This window comes from Sardina pilchardus, chromosome 11 (assembly GCF_963854185.1).
Source record: "Sardina pilchardus chromosome 11, fSarPil1.1, whole genome shotgun sequence".
NCBI classification, from domain to species: Eukaryota; Metazoa; Chordata; class Actinopteri; order Clupeiformes; family Clupeidae; genus Sardina; species Sardina pilchardus.
The window spans coordinates 20791627-20798658 of NC_085004.1; the positions used below are offsets into that span (position 1 = coordinate 20791627).

Below are 7032 nucleotides of genomic sequence, written 5' to 3' on the forward strand. Positions count from 1 at the left end.
CATTTTCATTTTTATTCCTGCAGTGCTGTTTTTGCTTTACACTTTTTTTGTGGGTTCACTTTTGGACACGGCGAGAGATGTGGGTGCCGTGTCTGTGTATGAGTCTAAGGTTGCATGTGTTTTGTTGCGGACGCCTGGGTCTGAGCGTGTGTGTGTGTGTGTGTGTGTGTGTGTGTGTGTGAGGGAGAGAGCCTGAGAGAGTGTGCGTGCGGTTTTGTGCGCTCAGGCGAACTGGCGGCTCCCACACTGCGGTGTCGGTGTGTTTCTCATTACTCCAGATGTTTGGAAGCTGGCCGCGGCTCCGGCCCTCTCTGACATTCTCATTCTCCCCCGAGAGGCGGGCCATGTCACAGTAATGTCAAACACATGTGGAGCAGCCAGAGGAAGAGAGAGAACCAGAGACACAGAGAGAGAGAGAGACAGAGACAGACAGACAGAGAGAGACTGAGAGACTGAGAGAGAGAGACAGACAGAGAGAGAGAGAGGCTTAAAAGAGACGCTAATCAACCCCAACTCTTTTCCCCACCACTCTCACACACACACACACACACACACACATACACACACACACACACACAAATACAGAGGCCAAGTAAACAAGAATTGAAACTATTGCAATGTAAACGTCCGGTCTGTCTGCCATACACACTAGCAGTCTGGTAACCCCTGTGCTGCATGATTCTGTACAGTTTCACACCAACAAACCTTGAGCATGACTGCATATGTATTTTAACACATAAATACAACGTACAGAAATACATGCATGCTTTCCGTCTATGTCCATACAGATGGTGTGCACTGCATATATGTACGTATACCCATGAAGCTATTAATTACAAGGCTCTCTATTTCACCACTGCTGGCCAGAATCCTACCTGTCAATCAAACATCATAGGCGAGTCAGAACATGTGTAAAAGCTATAGGGTGCAGACAGGAGTCTGCTCTCCTGTGTCAGTCTACTATGCTCTCTGACACACACACACACACACACACACACACACACACACACACACACACACGGGTAGACACATAGAAAGCTCTTTCTACATTAATGCACAGTTATGGATTTTTCAGATGCTGATGCACTTTTCAGCAGAACTCTCCTTGCTTGCTCTCTGATAGACACAAGGGGGAAAAAACCGAGCCCTTCACATCTTGTTTTCCTACTTCGGATATAAAAAAAAATAGCCAAAAAAAGCGTCATTTTCCCTGCCTGCGATTCATTTCTTCACCCCAGGATCTTAACTGGCAGCGGAGTGCTCTCTTTGGTGGCTAATGTTCAAATAATTGGAATGGAGGAGACCCCTGTAGCTCCTCTTAAGACACTGAGAAATAAATAAAAACAGCCGGAAACTTCTATGCACTGGCAGGCTGCAGGCATGCTGTCCCTGGGCTCTTTTTGCACAATCACTCTGCAGGGTAGTGTGTGTGTGTGTGCATAAGCATGTGTGTGTGTGTGTGTGTGTGTGTGTGTGTGTCATAAGCATGTATGTGTGTGTGTGTGAGTGTGTGTGGACTGGGGGTAGTGGGGGCAGTGCTTGTGTAATTGCACAATGGCATTAGTGCATTAGGAATTAGGTCCAACGGGTAATCTGGCCGGCTGTCTGCAGGTTGGGATTCCGGGACAGTGAAACACTGACATGTAAGTCCACTGCTGCACATACAGCCAACATTATGAACATGCCGACAACTCCTTGCGACCTTACTATATCCTTGACATGACCTTTGGGTGACCCACTCCTTGCAGAAGCTGGCAATTCTGGGCACATAATTATTAATAAAATATTTTCATACCATATTTCAACATAAGCTACCATTGTTATAACCACTAGGCCTATTGTATTTTTCATACAATCTTTCATCATTTACACTACTCATGCTCATGCGATCGCAAACAAGCTTAAATGTATATGAAAATACTTGCAGTGCTCTTGAACTGGCTACAAGGTCTGTCTAGAAGCCTACTAATGGGACAAGCCCTGAACCTGCACTCAAATATTATTACACAGATAAAACTGCTCTTGACACCATGCCGTGACGTCACTGTGACATGACATGAGTTGCAGCCACTGGCGACTGTGTTGCACCAGACCAGGTTCTCCTCCCTGGAAATGAGCTAGAAGAGTGAGTTCATCTCGGTCATCTTTATTCATGCAGCACTTCCAACCGCAGAAGGTAAGGAGACAGCTTGGCCTGCGTGAGCTTCCAGGTGCCTGTGTGTTCTGCCCACCACCTGACCTCTCTCTCTCTCTCTCTCTCTCGCTCGCTCTCTCTCTCTCTCCACCTCTCTCCCCCACCCCACCCTCCTCTCTCCATGCACCCTGCCGGCTGGCTGCCTGTGCCCGTCTCCCGCCCACTGCCATCTGCTCCTCTCGTTAATTACGAGACGGCCGGCTTCACCTGCGCCGCCCGCACTCAAATTACGATAATTACCTCGCGCACACGCCACAGTCACCTGTGCTGCCGCAGGTCACGGTCCCCAGGGAGGGACAGTCACTGAGCAAAACCGGACACACACACACACACACACACACACGGACGCGCGCGGTACACACACACACACACACACACACATACAGATCTTACCCCTTGCTCTTTACACCCCTTTCCGCGTGATACCCTACGCGCATACCAGTATGAGTGACACTGACCGGTGTCCGCGCTAGCGTGTGACTCATCTCTCCCACCTTGAGGAACATCTGTTACAATACTTACAGCCGCCTGGCGCAGGGAAACCGGCGCTCTGTTTAACTTTTCAGGTTACCAATAACAAGACTAGGAGTGAGGCTCCGGCGCACCCTGTCCTTCTCTCTATGGACTTATTACTTGGTTTGGTGTTTCATAACACGGAGACACATGGTTGCTATGTTGTGCTCTGCGTCGGTGCCCCAGAGAATGCCACTGTCACTTCGGTATGTAACTCTTCTGAAGATTGGTCAGCAACCGTCACCGTATGAAGCAATTGTAGCCTTCTCTCTAAGGTCACCACCATTACGGGCCACATGGTATTGGCATCAAGAACACACACTTATTTCACCCACGACCTTATAATATGTCAACTTTGTGTTTATAATTAATGTTCCTCACCATTTCCTTTCATCATAGAGTAACCCCGCCTCTGGCCAGCGATGGCCTACAGTGTCTGGCTGGCAGTAGCGGTCTAAGTGCAGTCAGAGGCCAATGGAGTCATTTCATTACTACAAATTAACATCACTGTATTGGCTTGTGGCTTCTGGCACGACCTCTGTCTACAAGGAAAATCTTTTTTTTTTTGTGCCCCCACAGCATTAACAAAGAAGCAAAGACATCGCCATCTACACAGGTCCTGTTAGAGAGACATGAAGACAGATTCTATAAACACTCCAATGAGGTAATGAATGACCTTCTTTTGAAAGAAGTACTTAATGTTGAGTGGGGGGACATCTGCCCTCAGAGCTGCAGGGATGTGAGTGTGTGTGTTTTGCAGTAATGTGTGATAATGCACAGCGGGTCGTTGCCGCGGTTTCACCTTTAAAACCTCCCTCCACGCATTGTGGCACCACTATCTGCTTCTCAATAATTTAACGGCATTTAAACCCGAGGTCTATTAAGAAAGTAAATCTCTGCCTAAGTCTCTTTCCCATTTAATGGATCCTGCTGAGTGTCTTCAGTGCCGTGTGAATGTTATTGTGATGACCCCCTTGAACTAGGCTATACGCGTTATTCGGGAGCCCAAGACTGAAGATCTTGAGGGATAAAAGACGTCCTCTGATTATATTTGCCTGTCACCTGCATGTCTGGCGTCATTCATATCTTTTGTACATTTTCTTGAACAATTTCATGGTGTTTCGTAATGGGCCAATATTTTGGTCACTGATGCAGGCAACAAAATAATTCAAAGCTAGAAAATAATTGACATACTTTATTAGATTAGATTTTATAATACATTATTGTTGAGGTATCATAAAGGCTTTGTAAAATGGCCTGGCTGGTCATTATGATAGTTTCTAAAGGTGTGGTTGTAACCACCACAAGTTAACCATGCTAACACTGCAGGTGTGTGGACATGGCCATTCTGCACCCTACCTTGCTTCTCGTCCTCGATAACTTGACACATTTCTCACCGTTTGGGTTGTAATCCCTACAAACCCCACATTGATTTGATGAATAATGTAATGAAATATATTAAGTTATGTTGACTATTGCAAGTTTAAACCGTTGCTCTATTTGAACGCTATGCTCTACTGTCTTATAAAGGGCTACACAATTCTGCCTAGGCTACCTGCGGACACATCTGTGGCATACTGACCGCTTTGAGAAGGCTTTAAGATTATAATTGAATATCCTACATTATTTGACTATTCGAGAGATTACTGAGGCACCACAGCATATATCACATTTTAAGCGCAAATTATTTTTGTTAGACTTCATTCAGGCATTAAAAAGAGTGTAATTATTAGAAAATCTCCATTGTTTGCTAATATTCTTATCTTGTGAAGGGGGCAATATATGGATGAATGGGACAGAAAGTAAAGCCAAACAGCCCTCGTTTACATACAGTGAGCTATTGTCCACCAGTTTATCATAGCCAGCACTATTACTTTCTTGTGAAACGTTGGAAGACTTGCAGTGTTTCGAATTCATTTATAATTTAGGACAATATGTGTTTAGATGCTCTAAAATGTTTTGTTGTCAAATGACCTCGTGGGTTAACTAAGACCAGTGTTTTCCTCCTATTAAATAAGAGAGCAGTATTATTTATATCATTTTATTATATGTGATAGGCTACTCACACCTTTGCCGATTAAATCATCATCATGACAAAAGAAAACTAAAGAATCCATTCCTTGACAACGTTATGTTCCATGCAGAACTATATCAATCTTTCACACTGACAGCTTTACCTCCGGAAACAGCACAGTGAACCTGATACACAGCCTAATCAAAATACATTAAATTATATAGGGAATTAGATATTAATCAAAATATTCCACTTACCAGTAGCCTACTTTGTGTAGATCGAGTTCAAACTGAGGTAATTGCTGAGAAGGTAATCCACACAATAATACGATGCGGCGATTATTACGCCCCAATCCGCATCATATGGGAAGAAAAAATAAAGCCTCGAAAGGACTGAAAAGCATTTAAGATCGTATTCGTATTCTTTGAAAAAATATTATTGAGGAAAAAGTCTTGAATATCGTTGATATCTTCACACAGTCCAGTAATTATGCTTAACTCCTTTGGATTTAAAGCGCGGTGGACTTTCAGTTTGGAAATTCTGAGGTAATTTGCTTCTCTCTTAAAAATCGAAAAAGTTTTCAAAGCTTAAAACTCATTGACTCTTCTGTAAAGCAAGTCTTTGGTTTACTGTTTCAATTTCAATAATGAAGACCAATATTTCTTTTCCAAATAAAGAAACAACACGCGTCTCTTTCAGTCATTCACGAGGTTCGTGTTCGAGGGACGCAAGAAAGCCAGAAGGATATTATATCGCTTGGGAAATATCAAATGAAACAAATATGGAATAAGTGCCACAAAGTGGTTCTTACTTTATCACACAAAAGGAGACTCCTTATAAATCCTGCACTGACGTTCGCTGTACTTCAAACAAGGTACTGAGATGATGTTAATTTGGCAAGGATCCTTCCGTTTTGAATTGAGCTGCACTTCAAAGCCAGTGTTCGCAAAGCATTGTCTCCAAAACGATGAAAAATGAGTTGCGATACATCCACAGAAGTCCTCTCGTAGATAATGTCTATAAAGCTGAATAACTCGTACAATGTTGTCCGGTAAAATATATCAAGTCACGGAAATGTCTTCTGCCGACCAATACTCCCACTGTCCTGGCATTAGACACCACTCATTCCCGAGGAACAATTGAATACAGCGGTTGTTCTGGAAGAAGCGGTCAACAAATAGCGTTCAACATTTTTGTGACTATCTTGAACGGACGTCCCTTTGCTTGCCTTTGTTTGCGCTCATTTCGCGTTTTGGTTAATTTTGCCGTTGTCGATGGTTAAGCTTGTGGGTCTGGAGCGTTGTCTAACGGTGCTCTGCTCTATCCCCTCTGTAGCCTTCTGTCTGCGTTTAAAACACCATCTGGAGCGGGGATGTGTTCTCCGGCGCTCCTAACCTCTCTCTCTCTCTCTCTCTCTCTCTCTCTCTCTCTCTCTCTCTCTCTCTCTCTCTCTCTCTCTCTCTCTCTCTCTCTCTGACAGCTCTCAAACCCACGAGTTGACAGCCTCCCTGGCTGCTCGATTGTACTGCAGTAGCTTTCGCTCCTCTTTTTCCCTGTGATGCAACCTTTCTTGATACTGGCTGAATGCACACACAATATGCATGCACATATACATAAAGTGGGATTAGGGTGGTGAACAAGGCACGCATATGACACATAGGACTACACTACACTACATTGGCCATTTTTACCAGTTTTATGCAACCATGTTTGTGATAGTTTAAACATTTTTTTTTATTCCAAAGGAGTGTAAACAAGTCATCTGATTTTTTTGTAACGCAGGGTATTTGGAGTGTTATCTGCAACGTATGGATTTTGAAAAAATAATTATCAAAAAAGGCCTATTCCTCGCCTCTGGGAGCCGCTGTTTCCCCGCCTCATTGGACACCGATTGTTTCAGTCTGTAGTCATCTAGTAAACATGACACGTAGCAATTAGTCAATTCAAAACTAGCTTCTTGCCAACAACATGTGGAGGGCAGTGGACTTTCACTTGTAAGATACAAGCAAGTGGTGAGACTGGTTTGCGATGATTGTGTTTTTAATGTTGAAAAGTTGGAATTTACACAGAACATAGGCTATATTCATTACTTCTACGTTTAAACATTGATTACTTTTATGTATAGAATGTCGCACAAGAAAGTTTCTTATACATTTCTTTGTGGCAATACTGACTGCTAATTTATTTTAAGTTTATGTCTATGAGTTCTGTAGTATGCTAGTGTGTATAGTTAATAGGCCTATACCACTAAACCTAATGAGCGATTCTTTCATTCATCTACTTCCCCAGCAAGGCTGTGGCAAAGGCTGTG

At 43.5% G+C, this 7032-nt stretch overlaps 1 protein-coding gene across 5 annotated transcripts in view; it reads right to left on the reverse strand.

Annotated features, from left to right (window-relative positions):
* Positions 1-7032, reverse strand: part of cbfa2t3 (CBFA2/RUNX1 partner transcriptional co-repressor 3) — a 50270-nt gene that overhangs the window by 32795 nt on the left and 10443 nt on the right. The window contains exon 1 of one of the 5 annotated variants that reach the window (XM_062549599.1): positions 4979-6073. The exons of the other annotated variants lie outside the window; for them this stretch is intronic. The gene's annotated coding sequence lies outside the window, so the exon portion shown is untranslated. Of the gene's footprint in view, positions 1-4978; positions 6074-7032 lie in introns of those variants that run through there. 5 annotated transcript variants of the gene reach the window in all.